This window comes from Phascolarctos cinereus, unplaced genomic scaffold (assembly GCF_003287225.1).
Source record: "Phascolarctos cinereus isolate Bilbo 61053 unplaced genomic scaffold, phaCin_HiC Scaffold_5;HRSCAF=322, whole genome shotgun sequence".
NCBI lineage: Eukaryota > Metazoa > Chordata > Mammalia > Diprotodontia > Phascolarctidae > Phascolarctos > Phascolarctos cinereus.
This window is the reverse complement of record NW_027555958.1, coordinates 153,608,152-153,627,698: the sequence shown is the minus strand read 5'-3', so window position 1 is coordinate 153,627,698 and position 19,547 is coordinate 153,608,152. Positions and strand designations below refer to the sequence as shown.

The 19,547-nt window shown below is 39.4% G+C and overlaps 1 protein-coding gene across 1 annotated transcript in view; it reads left to right on the top strand.

The window, feature by feature from the left end:
• SOBP (sine oculis binding protein homolog) overlaps nt 1-18,300 on the top strand; it is a 225,915-nt gene extending 207,615 nt beyond the window's left edge. The window contains 1 exon segment of the mRNA XM_021008078.2: nt 18,214-18,300. The gene's annotated coding sequence lies outside the window, so the exon portion shown is untranslated.
• The last annotated feature ends 1,247 nt before the right edge of the window (nt 18,301-19,547 follow it).

Here is a 19,547-nt window from a genome sequence, read left to right as displayed (position 1 = left end):
AAAATAATTATATTTCAGGGGAATTGAAAGGATAACACCCCCCCCAATTCCTTAACCTCAAGCTGAGCTTATTCTAAAGGGAAATCTGGAGTAGATGCCATCTCAGACTGAAATCGTTAAGCACCAACTAAATATAAAGCCTCTGAAAATTTGGACAGTCCCACAAAATTCTGAAAAACAACCAGTTGCAGGGCGGTGGAAACTGATTTTATGATTGCAAATTGGAGGCAATCAGGAGGAAGAGTAAACACACCCAAATGATTTCAAGGGTCAGTTGCAAGATCTTAACTGGGATAAATCAGAGCCAAGAAAGCTCATGATGGCTGTAGGAATGACTTTCCACATTTCAAAACTGTTCCTAAATGCTCTAAGCTATCATCAGTGGAAAATGAGCAAAGCTCTCCCTGACCACCTTTAGGATCTGCTATTCTTGAGTGGTTCATCACAGCAGCAGAGATCAAAGATAACGCTTCCAACAAGTCAGCTCCTTTGCCCCAACGCACATCATAAGTAGGCATCTGAGAAAGGCCAAAATGGCTCCTTGGGCAGTCATGAGATCAGGGCTCAGGCCAGTGAAAACTGCTGCATTTCCCAAGCTGCTTTCCTATCCAGTCAGTTCAGGAATCTCCGTCCTCCTCTGTGCCAGGTTTGGCTTCCTCCTCACTTCTCCTTCCCAACCTCTGGTTTGCTGTTTTCTTTTGATAGCAAGCTGTGTTTTGTCTTGAGTGAAAGGGAAATGGAAACATGAGGTCAAAAATGTTGAAGCAGGCAGAAAGGAGAAATACAGGAACTCTAGAGACACATATGATGTAAAACGTTGACCTGGAACTCTGGAAATGTAGTATTAAAAAAATGTATCTCTAGTTCATTTGCATGACTGTATTTCCTCCAGACATGTTTTTGGTATTTAAAATGAATGGTATTCCTGTACAACATGTGTCTCAATTTGTAATGATATCCTCCTTGCAGCTGGCTTCATTCTCCAAGTCTTTCTAAAACGTAACTGTCTTAAATTTGAGCCAACCTACAATAAGAAATTATCGAGAAGCCAAGTGGCTGAACTGCATTTGTTGAAAGAAAGTTGGGGTCGGGGGGAAGCTGTATTTCAGCCTTTGACTCTTCTGTTGGAAATTTGGGCTGCGTAATATAATCTTCCTCTGTGGAAACCTACATACACGCTTTAAACATTGTGCAGATTGAATGTTTTGAGGGCAAGAATTATCAGGTTTAAGTTCCTCTGCAAAGTCCTGTGTCCCATCAACATACTCTTTTGATATTTTAAACCTGTATTTAGAGCAATTGCAAGATATTTGGTGCATATGCAGTCAAATGTAAAACTTTGTCATCATGATTTGTTCGATGCTTATATTTTAAATATTTATAAGCTCCTATGAACCACTGAAGCTGCTATTTTACAGTACCTTGCCCAAAAAAAACCCCTCTCCCACTAGAATACTGTAATCTAGTGGCATCTGAACATTATTACAGATGATATGCGATGAGATCACCATGACATGTATATATGCATGCATAGATTCCATGTGCTTTTGGTTTAAACTCAAGTGCCTTTTTTGGCACATACAATTCATTAACAATTTTTGTAGAAATTGTCATACCACAGAGTCGTCTCTGATAAAAGTTTTTTTTTCTTTTTTCCACCAGCTCCTCAAAAGGCAAAAAAATGAAAATGTAAAAATTTTACGAATTCTTATGGAAAATCCCACTTCCTTCTTCTCATTCTAATTGACACTTAGGACTTTCCTTTGGGATATAAGTTGGGAATTCACCTGTACCTGGTTGTGAAATGGCTTATGCTGTCCCTTCTTGGCAGGTTTTTATAGTTTTTTTGGTTACATAGACCAGGTCTTTTATCATACACTGTCAGTGGGGGAGCTGGTCTTTGTCATACTGTTATCATAGAAAACCTGACTGTTATTTGTAGCCTTCATAGAAGGACAGTGGTGGTAGTGGTGGGGGGGAGGGCGGGGGTTATTGCCAAGCTCAGTTTCCACTTAAACTTTGGAGCTTATAAATTTCAAACTGACCTCAGGCCTCTGGGGTTCGAGCTATTTTGTGACTGGCAAAATACCACTTTCTGGTCAGGACAAGGAGTAAAACAGCTTAGGAAAGGGGCTCATAAAGTTTCTTGGACATCTAATAGCTCTTACCAAACAGCATTTTGATGAGTTAAGTGTAAATGAGTCAGAAACATATAGATTAAATTTCTCTTAAAATACACATGGGTTTAAAAATTAAGGCCAAAGTGCTTGGCAAAATGCATTTTGGTTTTTGCCAAACCCCAAATGTTTGAAAAATAGTTTGAGCCATTTGCCAAACCAAAAATACATCCAGGTTCCACTGTCCCTCCCATTTAATACTATGGAATCCTAAACATGAGACAAAATTGCTGTTTTCCTATGCTTTGAGGTTTGATCAACATTATGTATCAAATAATGATAGAAAAAATATGCTCAAACATTTTGGGAGTGGAGAGGGTGGGTGGAGAGAGAGAGAGTTGCTTTGTCCAGGAAATGAAGATTAAGGGGCAATGGTTTGGAATTCTAATTCTGGTTCTATGAGAGACAGTCGTTCCATCTCACTTCTCCACTTACACAAAAGGAGTAATAACAGCCCCCCCCAACAATGCTTAGATTTGGAATGCTCCCTAGATTAAACTTTTGTAGTCAAGAAAACACTCCCAAGATGCAGTGAACTTGGGATCACAAGCTCTGTCATTTAGTACCTTGAGACCTTGGACAAGTGACTTGAACTCTCTGGGCCTCAATTTACTTATCTATAAAATTGGACGGGTGACCTCTAAGTTCTGTTCCAGTTATAGATCTGTGATCCTTAAGCATATAGTCAAATAGATAATTAATAGATGCTTGTGGGTTGATTAATTTATTCTATGCGAGTGTGAAATTCAGATTTGGCTAATCACAATAAGAATAAAGATCCCATTTATACTTTTGGGGGGTGGTTTTAAGGGGTCTGTAAAGAGAAATACACTAGGTAGAAAAGGAAGACAACATTTGCGGCTGGGTCTTCATGGCCTTCATTTGATCCTCTGGGAAAATCAATAAGATACATTTAACAAGTTAGCTATATTTATTTAGAATCCCTAGCTTCCTTCTTAGGCACTTAGTATGCTGCCTATTAGATGCTTAATAAATGTATATTGACTGATTGGCTTTAAAGCTTAGCTTTAGTACCACCTCCTTTGAAAGGGGCCTTTACTCATTTCTCCAACTGTCAATGCTTTCCCCCACCCTAATGACTTTATATTTATTTATCTATATACATGCCTCCTTCCCCTGACTGGCATGTGAGTTCCTTAAGACTGGCAATGATTTTATTTTTTTTAAATTTGTATATTATAATAATGTAATAAATTTGTATTTTACATGTGTATCTAGCACAATTTTTGGCACCTGGATGATATTCAATAAATACTTTTAGGGATAATTGAATTCCATACAAACCATGTACACATTGTCAGAGGACACGTGAGGAGAAAAAAAAAAGACAGCTTGCATTTTAGCTGAGAACATACATGAAGCAACTAAAAAAAAATCTGTTTATAAAGCAATATATCAATAGATGTAAATGAATCTAGCTGGCCCCTTCCAGATTTCAATCTAGGCACAGATAGTAAGTATCTAAGGGCTGAGGGGATGACTATTTTGAGTGGTTAATTCTGCAAGACTTCTTGAGGAAGATTTGAATTAGATTTGAAAAGCGATGGGGAGCATGGATTAGTGGACAGAAAGGGGGAGAGGATTATTGGTTTAGAGGTAGTAGAGATCTTAGAGCAAGTCTAACCCTCCTCATCTCATATTCTAGAAGAGCAAACTGAGAAGTCAAATAACTTGTCTAAGGTCACACTGCTAATAAGCATCAGAGGTAGGATTTGAGCTCAGGTATTCCTGACTCCTGGTCCAGACTCTCTATCTACTATGCCTTTAAAACCTGAGACATCTAGTGTCTGGGGATGGGTGTCAGATTTGCCTCTTGGGAGCAGAATCTGGTCCTTGTCAGCTCAGTGATGAAAAAGATGTTGATGTACATAGGAGATCAGAGTTTGCATTTTATACATAAGATGTATTTGAGAATTTAAGTTGCTTGAGGGCAGTGGCTGGTTCCTTTTTGGTTTTGTATTCAAATAGCCTACCTTAGTACCTGCCATGTGGCCACTTAAAACATACCTTTTGCTTAATGGGGCAAAGTGGCAGCATGTTGAAATTTGTAATGGAGGACCATTGTTCTGTCAGCCATGTGTAGAAGAGGTAGGAGTAGGGTGAGGTTGGCATCACTGACACTTATCAAGGCATTTGAAAGAAAGGCTAATTGTCAATGGTCAACTCAAAACATTGTGGAATTTTTTCACCGGGATACAAGGGAGGAAAGTTATCACATGCTATGTTTTAAATAAGTTTTATAATCACAGTCACGACATGGGAGAAAGTTCTTTTCCTTTATGCCTGTGAGTGGGCCTGGGGGCACTCAATGACACAGCATGGGACCTGGAGGGCTGTGCAGAACTTTCAAACCACTCATTAGAGGCCAAGGCCTGGCCCAGCACCAGACTGCCGCAGAAACAGGTGCAACATTTGTCTGAAAAGCAGCTTTAAACCTTCTCCCACACTCACATCAGCTTCAGGCTCCCACAGCTCCCCTAAGCTTTCCCCCGCTGGGAGAATGCCAAGCCAGGCTAGGTCTGCTGGCACAAAGCTCATCTTGGGGAAGGGCCAAATGCATACACCACCACAGTCGTTTCTAATAGGAGAGGACCATTCAGGAATGAGAAGACTGATGCATATCCAGGGGATCGGACCACAGAGGTACCCAAACCGTCTATCTTTAAAAGAGACACCTAGAGTCAAATCCCGGTTTGGCATGACATTATTGGAGGCATTCAAGAGTCATGGAGTCACTGATCCAGATTCTTTTAAGACATAAGGTTGTTCTTGAGTGAACAAGGTAATTTTGGAAGCTGCATTAACTTTTTAGAAGCTGCCTTTCATTTCATGCAACCCTAGAGACCCCTAGTTTCTGAAGCTTTCACATGTGCTTCAATAGGCTTCTTTTGAGATGCTGTATTCCCGAGAGTTTAAAAATTGTTTTACTGGGTCAGACACATGCTCCATCCATCTCATTATTGTGTCTCTGGCACATTGAGGAAGAATGGTTGAGGGTTCGGAATACACCTTAAGCTGCTTCACTAATATACCTAACATACCAAGAAAGTAGGTAGAGGGTAGAAATCACTATTTCACAGGTGGCAGAATCATGGAATCCATTGTATGGGTAAAAAGATGAGTTACAGGTCATTCTGTGTGTGGCACAGGTTGGATTAGATTTATCGATTCTCAGGTGTCACCTAGCCTAGAGGCCTCAAAGAGGTGGCATATAACATTTCCTACGTACTGCCCTAACCAGATTAAAATGTCACTGGGAAATATTTTACAAAATAAATAAAAATACCATAAAACATAGGTAATTTTAATATGTGGTTTTCTATGTCCCATATGTACCCCATAGGGATCTTTATGTATGGGTTAGAGGTCCTTATTTTTGTTTGAGTTGCCACCACTAATCCAGGCCAGTCCATACCTGAGGATATTCCCAATAAATGATCTTCTAAACTCTGCTTGAAGCCCTCTACTACTGAATGAGGATTACCTTTGGGGGGGGTGCTATTTCACTTTTGAGCAACTATAACTATTAGGAAATTCTCAGAACTTAGATTTCTTAGTATGATGGAGCATGAGACCAAAGTACTTTGCTAACTTGTTCCTGGAGAAGATCAGAGCTGTATTTTCACCATTCATTACACATTCCTTATATAAAGATACCAGTTTTACTTGTGCCTCTGAAAAGTGACAGGGCTGATTGGACCAAAAAAAAATATGCCACATTTCTCATTTCCTTTGCAGATTTAGGATCAAAATCTTTTGTCTTCCTAGGGTTTTGAAGTCCAACCAACATAAAAACACCCCAATGACTCAAATTTAACACAAAATTACTTCTGGCTTGATTTAAACACAACTGATGGTTGAGACTAACCAAGTCAATGATATACCTGATCTAAAGCTTTTTCAATCCTTTCTCACCATAGGCCCAAGGTATTTGAATGAGGACCTGAGTTATCCAAAATGACAGCTCAGAAAGGCAGTTTCTTGGTAGAAAGAGCAGAGGGGAAACCAGTTTAAGTCCAGCTTTCCCACTTTGTGACTGTTAATAAGTTATGCAAATCAACTTAGACCTTCTTATCTTTCTGGGTAAAATGGAAATATTCATATCTGCTTCTATCTACCTTACATGGAAATAGGAAATAATGTAGGTAATTCAATTCAAGAAAAAATTATTAAGCTCCTACTATTTTCAAGGCACTATGCTAGAGGGTAGGGACATTAAGACAAAAACAATCTCTTCCTTCAAGGAGTGGAGGATTGAATACAGTATTTATGCAAAGAAATAAATAAAAAGTACATATTAAGTAGTGAGAAGATATAAAGCAATGCCAAGAGGGAGATAACTGGGGCTCTGGAATGGTCTGACATAGGAAGCAGCACTTTGAGGGAATCTAGATATTCAATAAGTCATGGAGCTGGGAGCCAGAAAACTAGGGTTCTAATCTAACCTTCAAATAACAATAATAAAATCGTATTTATGCATCACTTCAAGTTTTAGAAAGTACTTTCTTCACAACAATCCTGTGAAGTTCCTTTGTGATGAAAGAATAATCATATGACCCATTAGTACTTATTTCCACATATTTGTAAATTGGCCTTGCCAAGAACGTTTAGTAATTAGCATTGTCCAGAAGGTGCAGACCATCAGCTCTTTATTCTGAGATTGCTACAACTTTTGGGGAGAAGACAGAAGTAGCTCAGTTGGACTAAATGCTAGGCAATGTAATGTATGGGAAGAAAACTGGATCTGCAGCTAGAAAACTTGGGTTCGAATCCTAGTTTTACTTCTTTCTTAGCTGCATGGTTTTGGGCAAGTCTCAGACAATCTCTGTGGGCGTCAGTTGTAAAATGACAAAATTGGAGTAGATGATGTTTCAGGTCCTTTGTAGTTCTGAATCCAGTGATTCTGTAAGTGTGGAAGAAAAGTAGTAGACAAAGGGAAAGAAAGAATTTAGAATTCCCCATTAGTGGCAATAAAAAACTGTAGCCCATCCTTATAAGACTAAATACAGCTTTGTAGGGACTCAATAAATGCCTGTGGAATGAATGAATACATGTGACCTTTTTCTGTCACCTAAACCAATAATGGCAGAAGATTAAAGACATAATTTGTTCAGTACAGATTTTTGTATGTCTTTGACCCAAGAGTTTGATTAGAAAACTTTCTAAAAGGGGAAACTGTCAGGAAAAGAAGGAAGGAAAGAAGGAAGGAAGGAAAATAGAGGATGAGAGGAAAGGAGGAAAGAAGGGGAAAAGGATGGGAGGGAGGAAGGGAGAAAGAAAGGAGACAGGGAAGGAAAGGCAAAAAGGAAGGAGCAGCCATAATTAGTTTAGATGTAATACAATATTTGTTATTGGAAATAATTCTGAGGCTTGTCTTACTTATCTTTAGGCCACCACTGATCATGTAGAACTCAGATCAAAATGCAGCTTGAAAGCCGGAGTGAAGCTGACCTTTGCCCCTCCATCTCCCTTGCCCCTGCCCTGACTTTGTGTTTTGTTTCCAGCCACAGACCCGTTGAAAATCAAAAGTGATGTTTTTCATTTACTTTCATTAACCAATTTGGAAGAAAATTTTTTTTTCACTTTACTTCATACTCACCCCCCCAAAAAAATGTTTTTTTCATACTGATAGAGGCTACTTAAAATAATTTATTAATCAGCAAGAAGAAAAAATTATTTCATGGCAAGTCTTTATAAATCTCAGCTCTTTTAAAGAAGAGTTCCGTGCTGAGACTATTATCAGGCATCTCATTTGGGAGTTTTATCAGGCTGCACAGACGGCTTCTATTCACTGACTGCTTGAGCTATACCCTTGTGATCTGGGAAATCAACTGTGGCTGCCCGAGAAGAGTTTAGTTCCCCATGAGACTCCTGATTGTACCAGATAAACAGCACTGGTATAATCAAAACTTAATGGCTTGATTTAAACATGTTAACTGATGGTTGGGACTGCTCAAGTCAATGATATCACTGATCTGAAGCTTTTTCAATCTCTTCTCACCATAGACTCAAGGTATTTGAATGAAGACCTCAGTCAACAAGTCAACAAGTATTTATTGTGTACCATGGAGGGACACTGTAGTGCAGACTTTGGAGGAAGGGAAGTCCATATTAAAGACTATAGGGTAGATGATCTCTGCCCTAAAGAAACTTACAATGTGAGTTAACAAGATGAAATAATCCAGGTATGGTATAGTGGATAGAAAGCTAACCTTGGCATTAAGAAGACTCAGGATTCAAGTTGTGTGTTTGACAAATGCTGGTTATGTGACCCTGGGTAAGATACCTCTCAGAGGCTATAAGTTACAGAATAATTGTTGATCTGCATTGGAGGAGGGAGTTTACTTACCTAGAGTTCCCTATTCCAATAAAATCACAAGTCTGGATCAAACAAATAAACACAACCAACTGTCTTCCCCATCCCCCAAAACAACAAAAAATCCTACAGATTAAAAGAAAATTTTATCATGCTGGTGTCAGTGCCAATTGAGACTCTTCAGTCTGTCTGGGCAGTGTGCTGGAAAAGCACAGGACTCCCAGCATCCTTGGGTAAACAGACATCGTCTTCTTATTGCCACTCCACAGACTCCTCTGTGACTTTTGTATTTCTTGAGGTTCCTTGGCTGTAGCCTGACAAATTGGTAAATGAGCCTAGGCTGATCCTCATCACAGATCCTGCTCATGTTCCTTTTCTTATGCTGAATAGAAAAAAAGAAATCCCTGTGAAAGACCATGAGGTGGTTTTAGATCCATATCTACTTTGTCTGTCCCATTGTTCTTTCCCCTTATTGACCCTTTGTGAGAAACGTTGATCTTCCCTCTGCTTTTCAAGGCCTCTTGAAAGGTCACTGTCCAGGCATTACTGAAGATGTTTAACTAGCAGTGAGGGACACTAGCATAATAAAATATTAGCCCATGTGGCTCAGTTTCCCTCTTGGTAGAGACTGGAGGTAGAAACAGGATGACACTCTGCTTCCTGTGTGGGGAAGCTTTTCCAATCGCTTCTCACCATAGCCCCAAGGTATTGGTTCCAAGCAGGAGTGGGATTGGACCATGAGCGAAAATTACCAAAGTTCTTTGAAGGGAAGGGTAAATCACAATTGTGCTGACAAGTTGAAGAAGGGAGAAATTGATCAGAGGGAGGCTTCCTGGAGGAGATGGACCTTAACCAGTGATTTAAAGTGCATTAAGGACATTTTTTTCAGTGATTGAAATGCTTTTTTTTCTTTCTTGTTTTATTTCATTGGTTAACATTTAGCTGTAACTCCAAGGTTCTTTGGGAGACAACCAGCTGAGGCAAGTACAAGGACAGTAATATGTTCTTATCAACTTTTTTTTAAGTAATAAAAAGTTGGCCATATTTTTGTCCTTTATAACTTCACAAAAAGCAGGCTGAAAAAAATAAACAACTAAAACCCACCACGTCCAGCAACACTTGGTCTCCTTGCTAAGTGAAGAGCCAAGGGCAAAATAGATTTACAATATAAACTTGTTTACAGAATTTCATGGAGGAACGTGGTAGAAGAGTATAATCAACATCATTTCATAAAGCAGTGAGAAGTGACTGGGTTGGGGGCTACTATATGGAAAACTTGGCGAGGTACCAATTAAGTCATTTAAGAATGAGAGTGAAAGTAGGATAACAGCAGATAAAAAAATAGAAAAAATCTGTCAAGATTTCTCTAAAAAAAACCCTTTTGCATCAATGAAAGTGAAACTACCACATTTTGTCATCGCAGCTCCCGATATTTTATATGGGGAAATAGAAATTACACTAAAGAAAACAATAATGTGAAGATCAGCTGGATCAGACCAAATATATATATATCGAGAACTGTGTGATGACACAATTTTGAGCATGTTGAGGGATCGATTCTTACAATATCTGAAAGAAGGGGAGACATCAATTGATTAAGGGGAAAAAATCACGATAATCCGACTCTCAAAACAAGAGGATCAAGAGGATATTATTAACTTCCTACCCAGCTGTCCAGCTCTACTAGGCTCCTTACTATCTCATAGGCAACCTAGATGAAAATATGAAAAGGGAACAGGTAGGCTTTTGCAAGTAACCATTATACAACAGAGCACATATTTACAGTCACATAAGTCAGTCAGTAACATTGATTAAACACTTACTGTATGCCAGACATTGTGCTAAGCTCTGGGGGTTACAAAAAAAAAAAAAAAAAAGAAGACAAAACAGTCCCTGTCCTTAAGGAGCTTACATTTTAAGTGACTGAAAAGTGTGGAAAACATAAGATTTTACTGTACTTGTTGTTTATTGACTAGAAAAAAAATTTTGTTTTTGTAGAACTAAATGCAACCTTTTCAACAAGGGGTTTCCCACAAACATGTTAACATCATGCACATTTTTTGATAGATTTCAGAAAATGTGTTTGCTAGTGTTGTGTTAGATTTCCAATGTAGCGTTAAAATGGAATGAAAATTCTCTAGGGATGGTGAGGCCTTCCAGACATTCCTATCTATGGATAACAATGTGCTGATTTCATCAAGCCTCAGAACACTGCAGTTTAATTCAATTCAACAAACATTTATTAAACTCCTTGGACATGTCAGGCACTGTGCTAGGAGTTAAAAGATAAAAACAAAGGTAGTCCTTGCCCTTAAGGAGCCTATATTCTTCTGGGTGAGATTGGAGGTTGGCTAGCAACAGGTACACAGCTAAATATAAAACATATCTGTAGTAATAAAAAGTAATTCTGTTGGGTAGGGAAAGCAGTAATAATTGAGGGTTTCAGGAAAGTCCGTATGCAGAAAATGGCTCTTGAGGTGAGACTTGAAGTGAGATAGCGACTTTAAGAGGCAGAACTGAGAAGGGAAAGCATTCTAAGCATGGGAGATAGACTATACAGACACATAGATTCAAGAGTTAGAATGTTGTGTGTAGGGAACAGAAAGTAAGCCAGTGTAGCTCGAATATAAAATTATGTGAAGGAGAGTAAGGTGAAATCTGTCAGGAAAGACAGGTTGAATCCAGATTGAGAAGATCTTTAAATGCCACAGTAGTTGGTATCTTATCCTAGAATCAATTGGGAGCCATTGAAGCTTCTGGAGCATGGGAATAACATCGTCTCCAAAATGAGATCCATAATCACTCAAAAGAGGTCATTCTTTTTATCCACACTGGAAAAACAAAGTGGATGAAGAATGTCTGTTTTCCAGACAGTGCTATACAGTTGGTTGGACAGCCCATAGAGCTCTTCCATCGATACCTAAATCTTGGACAAATACTGCAGATGCACAATGAGGTGGACCTAGAATTGAATAGGAGGAGGAGAGCAGGCTGGATTGCATTTGAGAAACTGTGCAGCTCTTCCAGAGATCCCAAGCTTCTTCCTAAAAGAAAATCCCATCATTTCAACACTTATATTCTTCTGGTGAGGCTATATGGCTAAAAATCATGGGCTACCAGAATCTCTGAGGAATCAAAATTGGGGCTGCCCAGAGGGCAATGGAAACATACATGGTGGGTAGAAATAGATTACAGCATCTTAACAATGACAGACTGCATGCATGAAGTAGCATTAAAAATGTCATCAAAGGGATATATTGCCAGCAAAAGAAATGGGCTGGTCATATAAAGAGTGTGAAAGAGTTTGACAGGTGGACAGCCAGAATGTTGCTCTGAGCCCACATAATACCAGGAAACCTAAAAGAAGACCTCTGCACATTGAGGGGCACCTCCCTCCTATGGAGGATTTCTAGGAGGACACACAGACAGGCATCACAGAGGATGAGAAGGCATAGACAGACTCATATTGAAGAGATCCTAGCTTCATTGCACAATGTAACCCATTTCTATTATGCTATCAAAGATAAAGAGTCTTCACTCCTCTACAACAGTTTCTTGAAAGTGAAAAAGGGATGCAAATGAAGAGGAGATGCTAAACCACCTCCCCCATAACCCCTTTCTCACAGTATACTTGCCCTACAATTGTTTCACCTGAAAATGAATTTTTGATTACACAGTCCGTAAAAAGTGGTTAAGCTTTGTGGCAAACTGTACATCATCATTCTGAAAGCAGGTTTGGCTGGATTATTATTAGTGATGTTGCATTGAAATGTCATAAGTTATCTTAATATGAGATACTTGGTCCTGACCTGTGATTTCAGTGGTGTGAGGCATTCTAAGTCAGGAAACTCGATTTTCCAATGTAATTTAGTTACCAATCTCAATTTGCAGTCTTAAAGAATTGCCTGTGGCATGGGGGTGGCATGGGGGTAGCTAGGTGGTGCAGTGGATAGAGCACCTGTCCTGAAGTCAGGAGGACCTGAGTTCAAATCCGGCCTCAGACCAAACACTTGACACTTGCTAGCTGTGTGACCCTGGACAAGTCACTTAACCCCAATTGCCTTAAAAAAAAATTGCCTGTGGCAGTGAGAAGTCCAGTGACTCAACCATGGTCATAAAATGAGTTTATGTCAGAGGAGATACTTGAATCTAGATCTTCCTGTGCCGAGACTGGATCTCTCTTCACTGTGCCCTGGTTCCTCTTAGAATGAGATAAAACAGTGGAAATGCTCATAATTATAATGATAATCAACATTTAGTGTTTTTTTTAATTTGAAAAGGGTTTTATAAATGATATGTATGAGCTACAGTGCCAGGCATCCCAACATTTAAATGATGCCCAGAATTTATGTCTAGAAGTCTTTAGGTTTAACTACTACCCAGTCTCAAGAAAAGGGGGACCCCTCTGTGAGAGGTATACTTTGCTAGCAATCAAGCAGTATGAGACCCTTTTGAAATTTTTACTTAGGAACTTAGAAATTAGACCTCTATATGGAGCTAATACGCAGCTGCTTATGTTTGTATTCACTTTGCATGCAATATGTCACTTTCACCCAAAGATCTCAAAGACATTGCTTACTTTTTTCATGGAGCAATTTTTCCATTGACACAGATGGGGAAACTGTGGTATATTGGTCAATCTTCCTTATAAGGTCATGCTACAAAGACATAATAGCAGAAAACTGCAAATCAGAAATCTCTTGCCTTTAATACTTTTGGGGTTTTTTAGGCAGTTGGGGTTAAGTGACTTGCCCAGGGTCACATGGCTAGTAAGTGTCAAGTGTTTGGTCTGAGGCCAGATTTGAACTCAGGTCCTCCTGACTTCAGGGCCGGTGCTCTATCCACTGCGCCACCTAGCTGTCCCCCTTCAATGCTTTCTTAAATGCAACACAATGTAGTGCAAAGAACAGTGAACAAAGAACAGAAATCAAGAGACCTGAGTTCAAGTCTCAGTTCTCCTACTAACTGTCTGGGCAGGTTACAAATCCTCTCTGTCCTGTTTCTAAATCTGGAAAGGGATGGGTAGGAATTATTTGATCTCTGGGGTCCCTTCCAGCTCAGACATTCCACAATCCTTTCCCTCACTTCCATGCTTTCCAAGTAGGTATACTTCCAGATATCATGGGGATGTGGTCTTTCTTCATTTACACCGCACAGACAATCTGTTCAGTAACAGCAGCCCTGTTTATCATCAAGAAGGGATCTGACCTCAACCAACCAGAGCCTCAGAAGGCTGAAGTGAGCTTGGCTTCACTCCCATCCCCAGAAATGGCAGCTACAGAAAGGGAGTTCTGCTGCCACCATCTGGCCCCTGGGGTTGTCCCTGACAGAGGAAACGTGTAGCCAGGATGGAGGAAACACAGCCCAAATTGTCTGCTCTGCTATTCACTTAAAATAAGCTGTGTGTGAGGAGGCTTTCAGAGCAGCAGGAGTTGAGGCTGCAAAAATAGACGGCACGGTGCAGCTGCACCCTTTGCAACTTTCGGGGAAAACACATATTATTTACCAGACAATAATAGATACCAGAGAATAATCATGATTATTATAGCGTTTGTGACGGCGAATGCTATAGTTAGGATTCCAAAATGGCTTTCATTATTTTGCAGTCATTTATAAATGCCTTGATTTTTTTTTCTTCTAGTAGGCTGATGCTTTCCATGTTTAATGTCTGTCCAAAAGGTGAATTTGAACATTCAAGAACTTATTTGGCATGTTCTTCCTTTGGGGCTGAGGAGGAGGGGCAGGGAGGGAGAGACAGAGACAGAGAGAAACAGAAACAGAGAGACAAAGACACAGAGACACACAGGGAGAGACTCACAGAGAGAGAGGAAAAAAAATTAAACATGAATCTCAGAACACCGAAAAAGAAACGGCAGCATTATTAAGAAAATAATCCAAAATAGTAGCACTTAGAAACTTCTGAATCATTCCATAAGTAATTAGCCCTAAGGTTTGAATAAATTACAAACAAAATGAGTTTGAAAACCTTAGATCTAAGTTCTCCTCTTCCCCTTCCTCCTCTTCCTGCTTCTTTGCCTCCTTTGTTGTGGTTATCACCATCATCATTAGAACAACAATTTACATGTATTCAGTTCTCTGGTAAATCCTACCTCTGACACTGGCTTGGGACCCTACGTGTGTCACTCAAATCCCATGTACCTCAGGTAACACCCTGGAACTTATCTACTAAATTTCCACACTTATGAAATCACAGATCATTTTTATATGCTGTTAGAAAGCTTTATCACGTGTGTATTGTCTTATGTGATCATCATCTATCAGGTAAGGTGGGAATGTATTACTATCCCCATTTTGCAGAGGGGAAACAAGCCTAGAAAATGGTTGGGGTTATAGAGCCATAAGGCTCTCAATCTGCAAGTTCCAGAAAGAAGATATGTGTTAAAAGATACTTTTTATTCTTAATTAGGTTCAATTAAGTTCAATTCAATAAACATTAAGCGTGTACTAAGTGCAATACACTATACTAGATTCTGGAGTTACAAACACATTATCAAGTCCCTGCCCTCAAGAAGTTTACATTTTACTTAGGAATGTGGGATGGGGATGCACCAGAAACAAAAATATGTAAGTACAAAGTATATCGGCTTGTATTATGCCAGATTCCAATATTGGCTCCCTTGAAGAGTGATTTCATTTGTTACATTTTCTTTTTATATTATGAACTCAATCAGCAAACACAAAAATTGAAATATAGAAAGAGGAACAAAAAGAGCATTGGATAGGAGATACTAAACTTCTGTAATATAGTTTTTGAAGTGTTTAACAACAGTTTCTGTGATTCTTTCCAAATTTATTTTTGCCTTTTGTGTGTTTTGGAAAATTGATACTCTTTCTTTTCTTTTAGTTAAATCTCTGTCACAATTCACTAACTCACCCTCTTCCCCTGTTACCACCGCCTTTGAAACAAGTAAATGTAATCAAGTAAACAGATCAACGCACTAGCCAAATCAGAAAATGCATATCCCATTCAGTGCCTCTAGTCAAGAGGTGAGAAGCGTGCTTCATCATGAGTAATCTAAAGTCATAATTAGTCGCTGTATTGATCAGACTTCTGAAGACTTTAACAAGTTGTCTTTGTTTTACCTATTGTGGTCATTGTGGAAATTGTGCTCCTGACGAGACTCTTTTCACTCTGCACTGGTTTGTACAAGTATCCCCGGATTTCTCCAAATCCTTCATATTCATCATTTCTTACTGAACAACTATATTCTATTATTTTCCTGTACCCCAATGAAGAATGATTTTTATAGGCAAACTTTGTCAAGGAATACATAATTGTCTGTCACTAACATAGAAGCTTCTGCACAGTGCTTGTCAGACTCAACACTGTGAAGGGAAATGATCCAACCCCATGGCTCAATACCTCTTGCAGCCTCTTCTCCCCACCCCCATCCTCTCCCTTTAATAAAAACATTAGAAATCGAATGGAAAGTGGTATGGCTGTACAATGTGGTAGAGTATCCACATTTTTAGAGCTAACCATGACACTGAATTGGTGAGACAATTGTGCAGTATCCCATTCTGACAAATACGAGATAAAAAGTTTTCCTGTCTGGTTAACTACAATACTGTTGCATGTTTGTGGTGTTTTCCATTTTTAATTTGACAATTAAATATACGTCTTAAGTGCGTACAAGTGCTGGTTATTTAATATGACTCTGGGAACTCTGGTATTTCCTACCACTGGCACATTTTGGATTTCCCAACTTGCTGTTAGCAAGTACCAAGAGCCGTATTCATGCCACTCTTGTTAACATCAGTCATTGAAGAGGCATTGTACAAAGGATGCACTTAAACTTAGTCCCTCTCCTATGGACTATTTTTTTTTTTACTCTCTTAAATTCATTCTAATTTCTTGTTACAACCACAATGGAGTTTTTATGAGCTCTAATAATATTCTCCACAGTTGTAAAGATTTTTATGAACCTTCTGCCTCCACTTCATCTTAGCAAAACTTTAGCTGGGCACGTTTATGATTTCCTCATTTGTGAACCGAAAAAATGTTCATTGTTGTATAGATGAGTAGAAGAGGACTTGCTTCTTCTTTCCCTCCTTCCCTCCCCCGCTTCCTTCTTTTTTCCTTCTATCTTACTTTCTCTTTTTAAAAACTTAACTTATTTATTTTTAATTTTCAACATTCACTTCCATAAGCTTTTGAGTTTTAAATTTACTCCCCCTCCCTCCCATTCCTCCTCCCCAAGACAGCATGCAATCTGATATAGGCTCTACATATACATTCCTACTAAACATATTTTCACATTAGTCATGTTATAAAGAAGAATTAGAATCTAAGGGAGGAACCATGAGAAAGAAGAAACAAAACAAAGTAACAACAAAAAAGAGAGCAAATAGTATGCTTTGATCTGTATTTAGACTCCATAGTTCTTTCTCTGGACGTGGAGAGCATTTTCCATCATGAGTCTTTTGGAGTTGTCTTAGATCCTTGCATTGCTGAGAAGAGCTATCTATCTAACTTTCTTAAATAAATACTCTTTGCTTTGACACTGCCAACACATGAGACAACATGATACAGTGGGAAAGAGTATTGTACTTGAAGGTAGAAGAAGACCTGGGCTCATTTCTACCACTGGCTCTGTGTTACCTTTGGCAAGTCACTTAACATTGATAGACTCAGTCTCCTCATCTGTAAAATGATGGGGTTGAACTGGATGACCTCTGAAGTAATCCAGCATCTAATCTATGAAACCCCATCTAATACATAGTTATAATTCCAGCCACAATAGCCAAGCAAAATGAACTGCTTTAGTTTTAAACTGATCGCCAGCTAAGTGTGTCTGACTGACACTGAAATAAGCTAGTAAGAATGAAGACCCAGGGAACAATTTCTGTGCTGGGGTAGACATTCCTAAGCAAGTCAGATTTCAGTCCGTGGCTGGGGATTGAAGAGTCCTGCAAAGATGCGTCATCATATTTTCAAGAATGCTTCAGATAGGTTATTTTCTTCCAACCCTAGCCTGCAGTTTGGTTTTGTAAAAGATGTGAATGGCTCATCTCCCCAAGGGAACAGCTGGAAAAAAAGAGGCATGGGTGAATTGGTTGAATGAATTTGGCATCTGAAATTTAATTCATTCATTCCCACCACTGGGGACATCACTCCATCTCTTTGAGAAGCCTCTTAAGAGGTGTGTCTCCATGTATTACTTCATTTGCTATAAAGCTGATCTCTTGGCCTCATTGCTTTGTAATAAACACCCCAGAGTGAGGTCATTTGCTTAGTAGGAAGGGCTGAACTTTGGAGCTGCAGAGCCCTAATCATGGCTCTGCTCACTATTAGGAGACCTAGGATCAATCTGAAAACCTCAGCTCCCAGGAGTGAAATAAGGTGGAGAGCTACAAGCTATTGACTTGAAATGCGGCTCATGGTCATTGGTTGAGAGGTATGAATTGTGTACATATTAGAGTATTCCAAAGAGACTTAGTTTTAGAATTAACTCAGTCAGTCATGTGAAGTTGGTGGCACTGACTTCAAACAGTCCTGGGGTAGTCCTGGGAAAGAGGTTCATGGAACAAGTCATGCTTACTTAGTTCTCGGCACCCTTCTTAGCTCAGAAGGAATGAACTGAATGTCTGTTGCTTTACTCATGCCTATGCTCTCATTTGTTGGGGGTGGTTCAGTTCCAGTGTATTCTGACTGGCTCCTTCTCTTATGTTTTTCAGGAATACTCACTCACAGGGTACCTTGCATGGAGAAAGGGAGCAGAGCAAACCATGTCACTCCACCAAATGACACCAGCTGGTCAGCTCACCACCCCTCTGGCTAAAACTCAAGCAAATAAAGCAGCTTCCCGTCATTAAGCGTCTAGGAGGAAGCTGCCCTCCCACGGTGGCCTCTGGCCCAAAAGAGCCAGCACATCTTGGACCCACCAAGCCCGCTCAGCATTCCTGCTGCTGCCACCTCTTCTCATCCCCAGAAGAACTTAGGGATTTTGCCCATGGTTTAAAACAAGACAAAACAAAAACAAAAAAAGCACCAATAAACCACAAGGACCAATGTAGGTACTTTCCCCTCTCTGTCTTCAAGGCTCAGAAATGTGAGACTGAAAGATGATATGGATTTTTAAAAAAAAAAAGAATTTTTTTTGTCTTTTCAAAAACTGCTGTGGTTTTGCTGCTACACTAAGAATTGTGATTTGCATTGTATGGTTCTGGACCTATACTATTCACGTTTTGGTGGGGGAAAGGGATTCAACTGGAGTCACAACGCTTCAGAGTCATCTCTAGCCTACCCAGGATGCACTTTTAAATGAAGAGTTAGAATATTTTATTGGCTAATATACTTTTTCTTGTTATTTTTACAAAGGCCACCTTTATCCTTTTTAATGCCATATTTTCAGTGTTACACTTTTATGGGTTTTAATTTTTGATTTGACAGATGTAAGAAGCAGCATGAATAGTTTATACTGTGGTTTTTCAGAGACGGAATGCCAAGAGAACTCAGTAAATGTTTATTCTTCTCAGCTTTCTCTTTAAATTCCCCTAAATAGCGCCCCATTTGGGAACAGAGCAAGAGTGTTGAACTAAAGACCAAAATTCCCTCAAGGTGTAAAATAATATGAGAGGAATATTTGCTGGGCGTCACGAAAGACTTGGATGAAATTTCAGCCCTGATGGTTTTCAGTGATCCAGGAAGCCAGTGAGACAATCTCTCCATACGCAGCGCCCTTTCATGATAATTAGAATGGTATGGACAAACCGCCGCAAACAAGGAGTAAAGTGAGAAAGGTCCCCCATGATTCTGTTTCACTGTTTGCTTTCTCCTGTCATGGTTAAGAGAAATGTGCAATTCGATCCTCGATCGGTGGGTGGAGGATAACAGGGTAGATTTACTTGTGTGCACTTGTACAGTCGTAGCCGAGAGTCCAAAAGTCCACTAGAGCATGTATACTGGCACTGAATTGGTGAGACAGTTGTGGAGTATCCCATTCTGACAAATACAAAAAAAAATATATAAAAAAAATACAAAAAAAATCCAAAAAACCCCCAAAAAGAAA